This window comes from Trachypithecus francoisi, unplaced genomic scaffold (genome assembly GCF_009764315.1).
Source record: "Trachypithecus francoisi isolate TF-2019V2 unplaced genomic scaffold, Tfra_2.0 Lachesis_group2, whole genome shotgun sequence".
Taxonomy (NCBI): domain Eukaryota; kingdom Metazoa; phylum Chordata; class Mammalia; order Primates; family Cercopithecidae; genus Trachypithecus; species Trachypithecus francoisi.
Window position 1 is genome coordinate 158,163,808 of NW_022681465.1, and position 15,481 is coordinate 158,179,288.

Here is a 15,481-nt window from a genome sequence, read left to right on the forward strand (position 1 = left end):
TGGGGGCAGAGACAGGACTAATGGGAGGAAATTACACAGAGAGATCTCATCTCGGCTTGAGGAAGCACATCTAGCAGTCAGAGCTGGCCAGCCATGGCCCGCCCGGGCTGCAGCAGAGGCAGTGAGCTCCCTGTCACCAGAGGTGTGTGAGCAGAGGCTGGGGGTTCTCTAGGGAGGGAAGTCGCAGAGGGGCTGTCTGCCCTCCTGGCCCCTCTGAGGCTGTGAGCAGTCCCTTCTACTTCCTGTGTGGCTCTGCCCATCGCTTGGCCCAGTTGAGCCTACTGCAGGCATCTGACCAGCTGCAGGCTCTGAGGTGAGTGTGAGGGCAAAGGTTTGGACACCTCTGGCTCCAAATTGGGGCAGGAGGTTGGAGCAGGGGTGGTCACTGTAAGAGTCTGATCTCAGAGGGGCCTCATACCAACAACATCACCTTCTTTTTGGAGAGGCAGCCTAGTGTAGTGGCTGGTAGCCTTAGGCCTTCTGGGGCCAGGGAGGACAGAGACCGGAGGGAGAGATTATTCTTAAGCCAGACACCCCTCACGGGCTTCAACTTTTTCTAAAACCAGGAACTGGAAGGAGAAAGATGGGAAGAAACAGGAGAGAAGAGAGCCTGGGTTTCCATTTTGCTCCCACCACTTGGCAGCTCTGTGGCTTTGGGAAGTCACCCTTTTTTGGTTTGTAAGTTACTTACCCTATTTGTCACTTACCCTCTTTGGTATCATCTGTTAGATAGGATGATGGTCCGGGCGTGGTGGCTCATGCCTGTAATCCCAGCACTTTGGGAGGCCGAGGCAAGTGGATCACGAGGTCGGGAGTTCGAGACCAGCCTGGCCAACATGGTGAAACTCCATCTCTACTAAAAATACAAAAATTAGCTGGGCGTGGAGGCGTATGCCTGTAATCCCAGCTACTCGGGAGGCTGAGGCAGGAGAATTGCTTGAACCCAGGAGGCAGAGGTTGCAGTGAGCCGAGATCACGCCATTGCACTCCAGCCCGGGCGACAGGACGAGACTCTGTCTCACTGGATTCTTGTGAGGATTAAACTGGTTACTGTTTTTAACATGCTTGGAAGAGTTTGCAGTCCTGTGTTTGTTAAATGTATGCAAATTAACTGCCCAGCTCCCCTATGCCTGGTATTCTGCAAGGGGCTTCACATCAGTTGCCTTGTTTGGCCTTTACCACAGCCTCATGAGCTTGGAATGACTATTATTAGGGAAAGTGGACCCAAGAAAGTTAAGTTCCTTGCCCGAAGTCACACAGCTGGTAAAAGGCAGAGCGAAGGTTGAAACTCAGGATGGTCTGTCTCCAGGACCCGGGCTCTCCACCACTCAGCTCTGCCTATTCCAGGGCTGCAACCTCTCTACGGAAGTGAAGCGTCTACTGGATCACTTTTGACCAACAGCGCATCAGCCGGCAGAGGGATGAGGGGTGGGCCAAGAAGGGCCCCTTCCCCCTCAGGCCGGAGAGATTCCTCTGACTAATTTACTGGGTGACTCCGATGGCAAACTGCAGCCCTGTTCCCTCCAGCTGAGTAAGCTCCGTTGTGGGGTCCTAGAGAGAGGGGGTTTCTGGTGTGGGCAGCTCCCAAAGCCAGATCAGGGCTTGACTGTGTTTGCCTGGGTAGGGGCACTGCCAAGGGAGCAGGGCCACCCCAGATGGCCTCCAGGACCAAGGCACAGGAGCTGGGAGACCCGGGTCCCCCTGCAGCTTCCCTGGGTGTGGGCGGTGGGTGCAGCCTAGGGTGTTTTGCTCACTCTCATTTTCTGTTTTGTCCCAACAGGACTCCGCTGTCTTACTCATGATTGGGTCCCCTGGGCAGAGCCAGGGCCTGGCAGAGAGCAGATATCCAGTAAATACCTCTTGGCCCTAAGAATGACTGGGAACACTCACGCAGTGGGAACACCTTCCTGTGTGTTATCTCATCTCATCCTCACAGCAGCCCGGAGAGGTAGGTCTTTTAACCCCATTTTACAGACGTGGAAACTGCGGCTCAGAGAGCGGAAGTGACTCGCCCAGGTCATACAACTCAAACTTTTGGGCTCCAAAGTTTTGGGGCTCCAAACTGACTCTAGTTCTGCAGCCTACAGAGAGCTCGCCCTGTTCCTTTTGTGAGGATAGTGGGGAGCAGCAGGAACCTCAAGTTATTGGAGGCCTCCCTGGTCTCATTGAACACAGAGGAGCTCCTAGGAGATCACTGGGGGTGGTGTTATCAGCCCGCAGCGGGACAGAGCCTGGGCTTGCAGAGCTTCTGGTGGAGGTGGGGCATCTCAGGGTTGCTGATGGTCATCTATTCACGGAGCGAGTTATTTCCCAGCCTCTGCTGGGTGCCAGGGCTAGACAGGGCCATGCTCTCAGGAGCTCTCAGGAGGTAGGCTAGATGGGTCCAAGTCACTGTCCCAAGGTGGGGGCATCAGAGTGCTGCCTCACTTGCGGGGAATAGCATGCTGTTTATGGCAGACAGCATCGAGGAACCACTTGGGACCCCTGCCCCCATGCCTGCAGACTTCAGAGCCGTCTGGGATTGGGCGTGGCAGGGCGGCTCCTCCGAGTGCATCCGTTGTGATGGTGAAAGTGTACCTCCTCGCTTTGGGGTCACTGGTGGGCCCCTGTGGTTTTCCTTGTCAGTTTTGCTGTTTTTAGTCTTTGTTCACTGCTCTGCTATTACCGACATCTTAAAGGGTTTCCCCGTCGTGGTCAAGTTGGTCTTTTGTTTTTAGAATTTTAGAATTTCTCTCCTTTTCTCCTCTTTCTCCTCCTGGTCCATGGTTTTGGAAAAAGCTGAAGCAGGAGGTAGGTGTGGGCAGGGGGGTTAAAAGCAACCCCACCCTGCATCCCTTGCCTCCCTGTCCCTATCTCCAACAGGCCTGAGGGGCCCCCAGGGTGGACCTAGCTTGGAGGGCAGCATCTTGGGGAGAGGGCACCCTTATACACTGGAGATTCTTGTTCATGTTCTATGTAGAGCTTTGGTGCCTCTCACCCTGCACGTACAAGACCCTTTGTGCGGTGATCCATCCATTCTCCTTCCCTCCAGGATTCTCACCCGCTCAGGGATGCGTGCCCACTGTGGGCAGCTGCCAGCACCCCTGCACCCGTTGACTGTAAGCAAGTCACCTCCCTTCTTGGGGCTGTAGTGGCCTGGGAAAATTGGCACATGGCAGAGACAGATGAGGGATGAGGGGAAGGGCTTTCATGGGGCCTCTCTGCTCATCCCTGATTCATTGTGGGACTGGTTCTGTGGCCAAAAACTCCCCTTCTGAAATTCACACCCCCTTGGTTGGGGCGGGGGTTTCCTCAGTCGCAGCAGGCTGGGCCCTAGTGACGTAACTTGCCCATTGTGGTGGATTTCGGGACCCAGGCCAGGACTCAGGGTGGGCCGGGAGGGTCCCTCCAATCTACCCCTGGGGCTGGTGCCTGGCGCCTGGTTCTGAGAAGGTGGGAACGGAGGAGCTGAGGAAGCCCCAGGCCCTCAGAGATGAGCCTGCCTTTCTACCTCTACCTAGGAGCCGAGCAGTGCTCCTAGTGCCTCTTGCTCAGCCCTGCTCCTAGGACCTCAGATTGAGGAGGGACAGAAGTCCCAAGGCTTTTTGCCTCAGCTCCTCCTGCTACAAGATAGTGTGGTATTCTGGCCTGTGCGTGAACTACTCACGCTTGTGTGGCGGCGCGCTAGTAAACATTTCGTTTTATGTTTGAGGATGAGATTCATATCTGCAGGGGGAAGCACTTAAAAACAACCCTTTAGCTGCTGGGGCTTATACCTGAGACAAGCTCACAGTTTGTCTGCATTTTCAAGCGTGAGAAATGCTGTCTGGGCCTTTCCTTTGCGCCCACAGAAAGTCTCGAAGTACTCAGGGCACCAGCTCGAAGGCTGGTGGGGAGCTGAACTATGAGGCTGGTGCAGAGGGGAGTAGACCTCTCTTGCCATGGCAGGTGCCCGAGCATCCAGAGAACCAAAGGTGTCAGTTGGTGTGAAGTTAAAGAATGACACCAGGCCAGGCTCTGTGGTTCACACCTGTAATCCCAGCACTTTGGGAGGTCGAGGCGGGTGGATCACAAGGTCAGGAGATTGAGACCATCCTGGCTAACACGGTGAAACCCCGTCTCCACTAAAAAATACAAAAAAATTAGCCGGGTGTGGTGGTGGGCGCCTGTAGTCCCAGCTACTCGGGATGCTGAGGCAGGAGAATGGCATGAACCTGGGAGACAGAGCTTGCAGTGAACCAAGATCATGCCACTGCACTCCAGCCTGGACAACAGAGCAAGACTCCATCTCAAAAAAAAAAAAAAAAAAGAATGACACCAGCCTGGCACAGTGGCTTATGCTTGTAATACCAGCACTTTGGGAGGCTGAGGTGGGCGGATCACTTTGAGCCCAGGCGTTTGAGACCAGCCTGGGCAACATGGCAAAACCCCATCTCTACAAAAAATACAAAAGTTAGTCAGGCATGGTGGTACATGTCTGTAGTCCCAGCTACTCGGGAGGCTGAGGTGGGAGGATGGCTTGAGCCTGGGAGGTGGAGGCTACAGTTAGCTGAGATTGCACCACTGCACTCCAGCCTGGATGACAGAGCCAGACCCTGTTTCAAATAAATAAATAAATAAATAAATAAAAGAATCATACCGTCTGGACGGGGCGTGGGGTCATGATGTGCCCAGAATAGCAGAGACTCTGAGCTGAGCCTGCCCTCAGAGGGGAGGGAGGACAGTGAAGGCTCCTGTGGGAGGGGCAGAGGCCTTGGGAGCAGAGGCTGTGGTTTGGTCCTCTCTGTCCCACCTTTCCTAGAACCAGCCTTGAGCACCAAAGAAAGAGACTCTAACAACTCCCTGAGAACTCAGGGAGACTCAAGAGAACACTAGGACCTCCAGACAAGCACCCAGGGGAAACTGAAGCCCAGAGGCAGGGACCCTCCTCGGCCCCATAGCCCAAACTCAGGAAATCTTGAAACATACAGCAAAGTAAAACAAGCCAGAAAACCCAGAACACCCATGTCATGACCATGAGTTGCTTTTGTAATTAAAAAATATATATATTTAATGTTTTTAGTTTTTTTTTTTTGTGAGACAGAGTTTCACTTTTGTTGCCCAAGCTAGAGTGCAATGGCATGATCCCGGCTTACTGCAACCTTCACCTCCCAGGTTCAAGCGATTCTCCTGCCTCAGCCTCCCAGGTAGCTGGAATTACAGGCATGCGCCACCACACTCGGCTAATTTTGTATTTTTAGTAGACACGGGGTTTCTCCACGTTGGTCAGACTGGTCTCCAACTCCCGATCTCAGGTGATCCGCCCGCCTCGGCCTCCCAAAGTGCTGGGATTACAGGCGTGAGCCGCCGCGCCAGGCCTAATATTATTTTTAAAATGCAGGTGGAAATAAAAGCTTTGGGGTAGGGGGTCGGGGGTAGCTGGGGAGTCTGCTCCATTCACACCACCAGTGCACTCACTGCCCTGGTCCCGGATTACCCGGTGGCGGGTTCCGCAGCCTCCTCCCTTCTCAGCCCAGGGGAGGCCTGGAGTCCCCCGCAGAGCGGCGGGGGCTGCTCACAGACTCCCCCTGGTGGCTGGATTTGGAAGGGGCCGTGCCTCTGAACAGCAGGATTGGGAAGTAACCAGGGTGATGTTTGGACCCCGGGACCCTCGAAAGGAAACCGCTCCCTCGTGCCTCCTGTCACAGACGCTGCCGCTGAATAGTGGAGGATGGGCATGCAGTCTCGTCCCAGTCACCAGGGAGCTGCGACAGCGTTCTCGCCTGGACTCCGAAGTTGGCCTGGTTGCCAGCATATTGGTTCCCATGACTCCTAGAAGGGTGTCTCTTGGAATGAAGTTGCTAACACGGGGCCTAATGGGAGGGCCAGGCTGCATCTGAGCCCTGGCAGCTGCTCAGCAGTTCTGAGACTCCTGCTGGAGTCCTACCTCAGTGTGACACACAGCTGGCGAGGACCCCAGTGAGGGATGGCACAAGGTGTCCCTGAAAGTGATGCAGCGGTCAGGAGTCCCGACCCTATCCTGGCTCAGCTACTCAGGCTGGTGGGACAATAGCAATAACAATGGTGACAGGAACAACGTTAACTCACATTTATGGAATATCTCCTGTGCCGACACTGGTGAAGCTCACAACAGCTCACAGGCCAGGACTCTTTTTTTTTTTTTGAGACAGAGTCTCGCTGTGTCGCCCAGGCTGGAGTGCGATGGTGGATCTTGGCTCACTGCAACCTCAGCCTCCCGAGTAGCTGGGACCACAGGCATGCACCACCACGCCCGGCTAATTTTTTTGTAGTTTTAATAGACATGGGGTTTCACCATGTTGGCCAGGCTGGTCTTGAACTACTGATCTCGGGTGATCCGCCTGCCTCGGCCTCCCAAAGTGCTGGGATTATAGGCGTGAGCCACCGTGCCCGGCCAATCCTGTGTTTTTCTTAATTAACAGCATCATCTTCCAGGTGAGAGAATTAGGCGCTTGGAGAAAGGAAGTGCCCAAGGTCAGGCCCCTGGAAACTGAGAGGAGCAGGATTTGAAGCCATGCTGGTCCCTTGAGGGTGGCAGAAAATCCAGACATGTGTCAGGAGCTGAACGTGGCCTTTGACAAGGACTTCGGGGCATCCTGCCTTCACAGAGAATGTCTGGTTTCTGTTGGGATTACTCCTTGCAAGCAACAGAAATCAGCTCTGGTGGTCCTTGCAGAATAGTTTGCTGCGTGTGTATGGGTAGCTCAGAGAATGGATCAGAAGGAGGAAGCCAGGCCAAGAAAAATATGAGCATGGAGCCCTGGGGCCTGCAAGGCAGCAACTGCTCCCAGGTCCAGTTCCAGCTCTGCCCCTGGGATGAATCCATTTCTGCCTCTTTCTCTGCTTAGATGTAATTTCTGAGTCCAAGAACCCAGAGAGAAAGTCAAGAGGCCTGGCTGAGGTGCCATGGCCCCTGCCCGTCCTGGATGGGAGGCACAGCACTTTCTTGGAGGGTTCCAGAGAGCTGGGGCATGGCCAGGGCTTTTTAAAGCAGTGAAACAGAGAGGGAGCCGGAGGGGATTCCCCGACGGAGTCTCAGCCGGCACTGGTTTTTCACATTGTAATTCTGCTTCTGGTCCTTGGTGTGAGTCACATGTGAAAGTACCTTGTTTTGCTAGGCCTGTGTCTGCAGCTGCCACCCCCTTCACAGGAGCTGCTACCTCTAGGCAGGAGGCCGCAGGCTGGCTCCCAGGCTGCAGGGAGCTGAGATCTAGATCACAGGCAGGACCCCCTGTCACAGGGTGCTGCAGCTGTGGGAATAAAGTATTAGAGACTGTAATCTTGGAGCTAAGCACGGGGGAATTTTCCATTCTTTATATCATATGCAAATCAAATGTAAATATATGTAAATGAGGGTAATATTCTCAAAGTTTAGTGACTGGGTAAGATTTGAAAGGAAGGTAGTTCTGGCTGGTTTGTGCCTCCTCTGCCCTAGAAATATTTAACCCCAGCTTGCTTTCCGGGAGAGCCCTGACTGCCTCCTCCTCCTGGAGACCAGCCCAGGCCACTGCTAGAGTCTATACTCCTGGCACTTAGTACTGCGTGAGGGGCCTCCACTTCTCGTGAGAAGGAGGTAGGGCAACGAGCTAGATTAACAAATAAAAAGCACCCTACTGCTTCTGTTTTCTCTGCCTGTGCCTATGCACAGGACCAGCCACAGGAGGCTGGGCTCACAGGGCGTGTTTTGATTGACCCCACACCAGCCAAGGGTCACAAGCCACCAGCGAGGCCTGGGGAATGTGGGACAGACCCCTTCCCACTCTGCCTTAACGCTGGGCCTGGACAATGGATTCTGGGGAGATAAAGAAGGTAGTTGGGGCCAGATATGGTGGCTCACATCCACAATCCCAGCACTTGGGGAGGCTGAGACTGGAGGATCACTTAAGCCCAGGAGTTTGAGACCAGCCTGGGCAACTTAGGGAAACCCTGTCTCCACAAAAAATAAAAACAAAATTAGCTGGGGATGATGGCATGCGCCTGTAGTCCCAGCTACTTGGGAGGCTGAGCTGGGAGGATTGCTTAAGCCAAAGAGGTCAAGGCTGCTGCGTGTTGTGATTGTACCACTGCCCTCCAGACTGGGTGACAGAGCAGCCTGCACAGGTAGGGGGCTAAGGCCACCGTGACCAGGGCCCACGCAGCTCCTACTCTTAACCTGAGGGGCTCTCCCAGAGGGCTGAGTCACTTGGGGAGGGAGCAAAGTGCAAAGGGTCCAAGTTCTAGTCCACAATGGGTAGGAAAACAAACGAGCTCAGTTGCACCAGATTCAAAGTCGTGTTTGAAGGCCTGTAATTTCGAAGGCTGAACCTGTTCAGGAGCAGTGGGCAAGCCAGGCTGGACTCCAGGCTCTGATCCTGAAGGAGCAATGAACAGGGAGACCAGGTGCCGCTGAGGCTGCACAAATAATGGATAAAATCCTGACACAGAGGAGAAATGGAGACTCATAGAGAAACCCTGCAGGAGAGAAAGAAGGCAGGCAGAGAGGTGGACAGGCAAGAAAGGCAGAACTCATTGAAACTTACCAGCTCACGGCCTGTGTACTTCAGGTCGAGCACAGCCTTTTAGAAGTAGGGCTTTGGGGGCCGGGCGCGGTGGCTCAAGCCTGTAATCCCAGCACTTTGGGAGGCCGAGACGGGTGGATCACGAGGTCAGGGATCGAGACCATCCTGGCTAACACGGTGAAACCCCGTCTCTACTAAAAATACAAAAAACTAGCCGGGCGAGGTGGCGGGCGCCTGTAGTCCCAGCTACTCGGGAGGCTGAGGCAGGAGAATGGTGTAAACCGGGAGGCGGAGCTTGCAGTGAGCTGAGATCCGGCCACTGCACTCCAGCCTGGGCGATAGAGCGAGACTCCGTCTCAAAAAAAAAAAAAAAAAAAAAAGAAGTAGGGCTTTGGGTGGACTGTGATTTAGGCCATCAAAAAAAGCCAGCATCTGGTTGGGTCTGGCTTGGGGAGGGTGGCTCTGGCTTACCCTCTGTCGCTACAGAATTGCCCCTCAATGGGACCAGCCTTTTACATTTCCAGAAAGTCCCTCTGCTTCTCAGGGCCCTAAATGTGCTGTTTGGGGATGCTAGAGGAGGCTGGAGCCTGTGGGGTCCCTCTCATCCCTTTCTTTTCCACTTCTTCCTCTGGCTTATGCTCCTTATCTGATCAGCCTGGCACAGTCTGGCACAGCTGCAGAGGGTCAGGGCATCACGTCTGGGGAGTCATGTTGAACGTGCTGCACGGCCTCCCGGAGGCAGACTTTCTCACCTTTCTCGACCACCTTCTTTTTTAACTTTTACTTTTTGAGACAGGATCTTGCTCTGTCACCCAGAAGATGGAGCTGGTGGTCAGGGCCACCAGGACACCAGCACCTGTCCAGGAGGTTGAGAGGGGAGCATTGTCAGAGGTTAGCAGAGGATTGGTCCAAAAGAAAGGAATCCTTGATCAGGCGCAGTGGTTCATGCCTGTTATCCCAGCACTTTGGGAGGCTGAGGCAGGTGGATTACCCGAGGTCAGGAGTTTGAGACCAGCCTGGCCAATATGGTGAAACCCTGTCTCTACCAAAAATACAAAAATTAGGCCGGGCGCGGTGGCTCAAGCCTGTAATCCCAGCACTTTGGGAGGCCAAGACGGGCGGATCACGAGGTCAGGAGATCGAGACCATCCTGGCTAACACGGTGAAACCCCGTCTCTACTAAAAAATACAAAAAACTAGCCGGGCGAGGTGGCGGGTGCCTGTAGTCCCAGCTACTCCAGAGGCTGAGGCAGGAGAATGGCGTAAACCCGGGAGGCAGAGCTTGCAGTGAGCTGAGATCTGGCCACTGCACTCCAGCCCGGGCTAGAGCGAGACTCCGTCTCAAAAAAAAAAAAAAAAAAATTAGCCGGTCATGGTGGTGGGTGCCTGCAATCTCAGCATGGTGGTGGGCACCTGTAATCCCAGCTACTTGGAAGGCTGAGGCAGGAGAATTGCTTGAACCCAAGAGGCAATGGAGGTTGCAGTGACCTTAGATTGAACCACTGCACTGCAGCCTGGGTGACAGAGCAAGACTCTGTCTCAAAATAATAATAATAATAAGAAGAAGAAGAAGAAGAAGAAGAAGGAAGAAGAAGAAGAAGAAGAAGAAGAAGAAGAAGAAGAAGAAGAAGCAGAAGCAGAAGCAGAAGCAGCAGCAGCAGCAGCAGCAGCAGCAGCAGCAGCAGCAGGGCATGGTAGCTCACACCTGTAATCCCAGCACTTTGGGAGGCCGAGGCTAGCGGATCACCTGAGGTCAGGAGTTTGAGACCAGCCTGGGCAAAATGGTCAAACCCCACCTCTACTAAAAATACAAAAATTAGTCAGGCGTCCTGGCAGGCGCCTGTAATCCCAGCTCTTCCGGAGGTTGAGGCTGGAGAATCACTTGAACTCGGGAGGCAGAGGTTGCCATGAGCCAAGATCTTGCCATTGCACTCCAGCCTGGGCAACTAGAGTAAAACTCACAAAAAAAAAAAAAAAAAGAAGAAGAAGAAGAAAAAGAAAGGAATCCTTGTGTGGCAAGACTTGCCCTGTGAGGGTCCCAGTGTAAAAACCTGCAGAACCTTGAGCTGCAGTTGCAGGAAAAATGAGATGTCTGGCTCCTTCTATGTCTGTGGGCCTCATTTTGAGAAACTACACATTCTCCTATTCTCCCCGCCACACCCAGAGGAGCATCTTCACCACCTTCACCATGGCCCCTCCACTGTGGATGTGGGCTGCGGGACTGAGCGCCTTCCAGCCATTGAAAGGACCTCTACAGGGTGAACCGAGGTGGCCGAGGGCTTCCAGGAAGAGGCTTCCCTATGCCTGTGCTCATCTGTGATCAGAAAACATACCCTCACCATGTCATCAACCAAAGGCTTTTTGAAAGAGTTTTGTGTTGTGGCTATTCTGGATGAAGTTCTTGATGATCTAATTTTAAAAACCGTTTTTTCCCTGGACCCTCCGTGAGTTGCCATAGAGATAAGTTAGAGGCAAACAGAGCTAATGAGCTTGGTTGGGTCTTTTGTGTTCCTGAATGTTTTCCATTCTGAGCCCTTAACATATAATTAGAGAGGTTATTTAGTGAGGACTTTTTCTTTTATTGTAAATTAATTTCAAAACCAAGTTCTGAGGTTAAATAATGATTGTATTTGTTAATCAATCCAACCTGGGTTTCCTTCCAGAAGAAAACAGGATGCCATTATCAAAATGTTGGAAACAGGATGTTTGAGACTGTGGGGGTTCGTTAATTGCAGTGATGTGAAGGGTCCTGACAGCACTAACGCTGATATCTTTTTATGAGACAGGCGTGTGCTTTGAGAAAGGCAACACTGGAGACGCTGGTGGGGATGTGCGCCTGGACCACGAGTCTCCAGCAATGGGCTGAGTCCCAGGAAATCCACGGCTTCCCCAGAGAGGACTGCAAGCCCCTTAGCTAGGCCTTAGTTTGCCTGCTGGAGAGCCCGTAACTGTCTGTCTAAAGATGGGGCTGGTGCGGTGGCGCATGCCTGTCATTCCAGCACTTTAGGAGGCAGACAGATTGAACTCAGGAGTTCAAAACCAGCCTGGGCAACATGGCAAAACCCTCTCTCTAAAATACAAAAAGTAGCCAGGTGTGGTGACACACGCCTGTAATCCCAGCGACTTGGGAGGCTGAGGTGGGAGGATCGCTTGAGTCCAGGAGGTGAAGGTTGGTCACACCACTGCACTCCAGCCTGGGTGACAGAGTGAGACCCTGTCTCAAAAAAAAAAAAAAAAAAAAAAAGAAAAGAAAAGAAAATATAGATAAGCATAGAAAGGAGGAAGGCAGGGGTGTGGGAGCAGATCATCCTTAGTCGACTACATAAAGGAGAGATTGGCTGGTCCACGGCCCCTCCCCAAGACTGGGGTTGGAGAACGCCGAGAGCCCTGGCAGAGACAGCTCCTGGAAGCTGCCCCAAATCCTGCAGCCAGGGCTGCTCAGTCAAGCTGTGGGCCCAGTCCCTGGCTGGGGGCAGAGGCAATCTTTTAGATGCCTTGTCACCTGGCATGGAGGGTGAGGACACTCTGGGACTGGGACTCCTCAGAGGAACACTGGAGAGAGGAGCGCAACCCCTCCCTTCCGTCTTCAGGACTCACTGCTCTCAGCAGTGTCAGTGGGGCCTGGGGAGGGCTGAGGTGGAAGCCCCTAGGAGGGAACCGAGGCGTGGGAGTCAGGGGCTGCCCCGCACGATCCCGGGCCCTGGGGAAAGGAAACACGCACCTCCTTGCAGTTTCAGTGAAACTCCTCTGGCACACTGGGTAGAGTCTGACTCAGTGGCTGGCATCCATGGCTTATCGGTCTCAAGGGAGCTTGGTTCTCAGATTCTGAGACCACGAGCGGGAGGGTGAAGCTGGTTTGGCTCTTTCCTAGAATTTTTCTATGGCTCTGGGCTTCTCTCCCAGCCTGTCTAGAAGCTAGATGAGCACCATGCCTCCATAACTTTCTGCAGTGACAGAAATGTTCTCTGTGTTGTCTGGTACAGTAGCCACTAGCCACATGTGGCCATTGAGCGCTTACAGTGGGGCTGGTGTGACCGAGGAACTGCACTTTACATTTGATTTAGTTGCAATTAATTTAAATGTAAATAGCCATGTGTGGCGGGTGGCTGCTAAACTGGGCAGTGCAGTCCTAGAGTCCTGTGCCTCAGCTCACCTCTCCCAGCTCACTAGGATCCTTGGGCAGTGGGAGGGGATGGCAGCATTAGGTATAGAGGAAGGCCACCAAGGATTCCAGTAAATCCCGGTCTGTGATAGTCTATGAGAAAAAGTGAGATCACATCTGGCAAACAGTTCACTCTGTCTTCCTCTTGGATTTATTTATTTATTTATTTATTTTTTGAGACAGAGTCTCACTCTGCTGCCCAGACTGGGGTGCAGTGATGCAATCATAGCTCAGTGCAGCCTCAATCTCCTGGGCTCAAGCAATCACCCCACCTCCGCCTCCTGAGTAGCAGGGACTATAGGCACGTGCCACCACACTGGTTAATTTTAAAATTTTTTGTAGAGATGGGATCTCGCTGTAGTGCACAGGCTGGTCTCGAACTCCTGGCATCAGATGAGCCTCCTGCCTCAGCCTCTCAAACTGCTGGGATATAGGTGTGTGTTATTGTGCCTGGCCTCCTCTTGGAGTTTTGAGATGCATATTTGCATGTTAAATAAAGGCACTGAGATATTCTGCTCTGAAAACAATCACTTTAATTAATCTCAAATTTTCCAAATGTATTTGACCACACCACCTTTTTTACATGCACATCTATTGGCGTTCTGTGGAGTTCCCCTTGGGAAATGCTAGAAAAGGAAATTGGACATGTGGAGGAACTGATGCTCCCAAATGGGGTGACTCCTGGGTTCTGCAGCATGTACGTGGGAAACTCAGAGCTCTTGGTTAAACTGAAGACATTTCCTTGGGTTTCCCCAGGCCTTTGCAGCCTGGGCAGGAGCCCAGCAGTAGCCCTGGCAGCCCCATCACTGTGTACTCTGCCCTGGACATGGCAGCTGTGGGGCCCAGGGCAGCTCCTCCCTACTCTGCAGGCTGCCCGTTGGCATTAGGGCCTCTCACTGGGGAGCACAAAGGCAGCTGCCCCATTTCATGTCTTTTCTTTTTCTTTTCTTTTTTTTTTTTTTTGAGATGGAGTTTTGCTCTTCACCCAGGCTGGAGTACAGTGGTGCCATCTTAGCTCACTGCAAGCTCCACCTGCTGGGTTCATGCCATTCTCCTGCCTCAGCCTCCCGAGTTGAGCTGGGACTACAGGCGCCCACCACTACACCTGGCTATTTTTTATTTTTTATTTTTAGTAGAGACGGGGGTTTCAACATGTTAGCCAGGATGGTCTCGATCTCCTGACCTCGTGATCTGCCCACCACAGCCTCCCAAAGTGCTGGGATTACAGGCATGAGCCACCGTGCCCGGCCATTTCATGTCTTTTCAATCTGTTGCTCCTCTAACTGACCAGAGTTTGATCTGGAAGAAACTCTGTTGTCGTTCCAGTACCTGGGCTGATGGGAAGACAGACAAGGCAGGGCAGATATCCATCAGGCACTCCCTCTGACTGCCCAGGTGTGCATTGTGGAGGCCAGGGCCCAGAGCTGCCTGGACTGTGAATGACCTGCACCTGCAGGAAGGATCCAAGCGCTCCAGCTGGAATAGCTTCGTGCTTGCTTGGATGAGGCAGTGCTCAAGCCTGTTGACTTTGCATTAAGCCAAGAAGCAGGGCACCTGCCTTCCACGCACCCCCTCATTGACCTCATGGAGTCCAGGATCACGCAGCTCTTGTCTCTTGGGTATTTTGGTGGGGTTGGTGCTACAGATTGCAGGAAAGTAACAACTACTCTCAGATGAGGGAGACGGGATACTCACAGCTGGGGGACATTCAGAGGTAGCTCACAGTGCTTCCCAGAATAGGGAAAGGCCCACAAGAGAGGGGCTGCCTTTGCCACTTTCTATCCCTCTCTGGGGAGTATCAGCTCGGCAGCCTGTTTCTTCCTGGGTTCAGTCCTCTCTGGGCAGCAGAGAGTGTTACCCTCACCCCCACTACCCCCAGAACTCTGTGGGTGCAGGTGGAGCCATGTATGCTCAGGGCTGACCCAGGAGGCTCATTCTCCTGTACCCAGCCCACTGCTTTGGGCCTGATTGAAGAGCCTGGACGGAAGAACTGGAATGCTTCTCTGCTAACTCACGCCCTTAACACCAGTGCACATCTGAAGTCATATCTGGGAAGCCTGGTCAGACCCTGTGGAAAGACATCACCAGCCAGCCAGGCAATTACAGGTTTGTTGGGCTTGGCTGGAGATGGGATTCTCAGCTTTGCATCATGAGGGGACAGCCTGCCCTGGCATGGAGTGCATGGCCTGGTCTGTTTTCCTGTGGACATGCTATAAACATATGCATGGCTACCATGTTGCACAACTCTGGGACACCGCTCTAAAGGAACACAACCTGGGCCATTCTGGACACGCACACACACACTTAAATGCGTGTGTGTCAATCTTGCCACTGTACACACATACCTCATACTTCCAATACATCAGTATATAACTGCATTCAAAAGCCAGGCAGTGGTATTACCCATTATAGAAAGCCAAGGGCTTCCCCCAGGGCATTTGAAATGAGGTTCTCTTTACATCTAACCTTTCAGGACCCATATCCAGCTCTAGCAATTGAAATGCACCTGTGCTCAGATGACTCACAAGTACATGCAGGGTTGCCAAAGGCCAGAAAGCTGCTGTTCCCAACTACAGCAGATTGCTGGTAGATTTATGACTCAGGGTCATGAATCCATAAATCACCTTTATCCCCCTGGAAGAATGATTGCGCATTAGCTTGAAAGAGGCCTTTGCTGCAGATGTCTTTGGCAAACCTTGGTCAAAGCTGTGAACCACCAGACAAGGAACTCCACTAGTCCCTGAGAAGTGGCAAGGGGTACAATGGAGAGGGAAGACTTGGGTGCAAATGTATAGTAACCTAAGCCCTAGCAGTGAATTTACTG

At 52.9% G+C, this 15,481-nt stretch overlaps 1 long non-coding RNA gene across 2 annotated transcripts in view; it reads left to right on the plus strand.

Annotated features, from left to right (window-relative positions):
* Nucleotides 1-936: 936 nt before the first annotated feature.
* LOC117065866 overlaps nt 937-15,481 on the plus strand; it is a 32,228-nt gene continuing 17,683 nt past the window's right edge. For both annotated transcript variants that reach the window (XR_004430065.1, XR_004430064.1), the window contains exons 1-2: nt 937-1,531; nt 1,781-1,948. This is a non-coding gene — a long non-coding RNA (uncharacterized LOC117065866). The remainder of the gene's footprint in view (nt 1,532-1,780; nt 1,949-15,481) is intronic.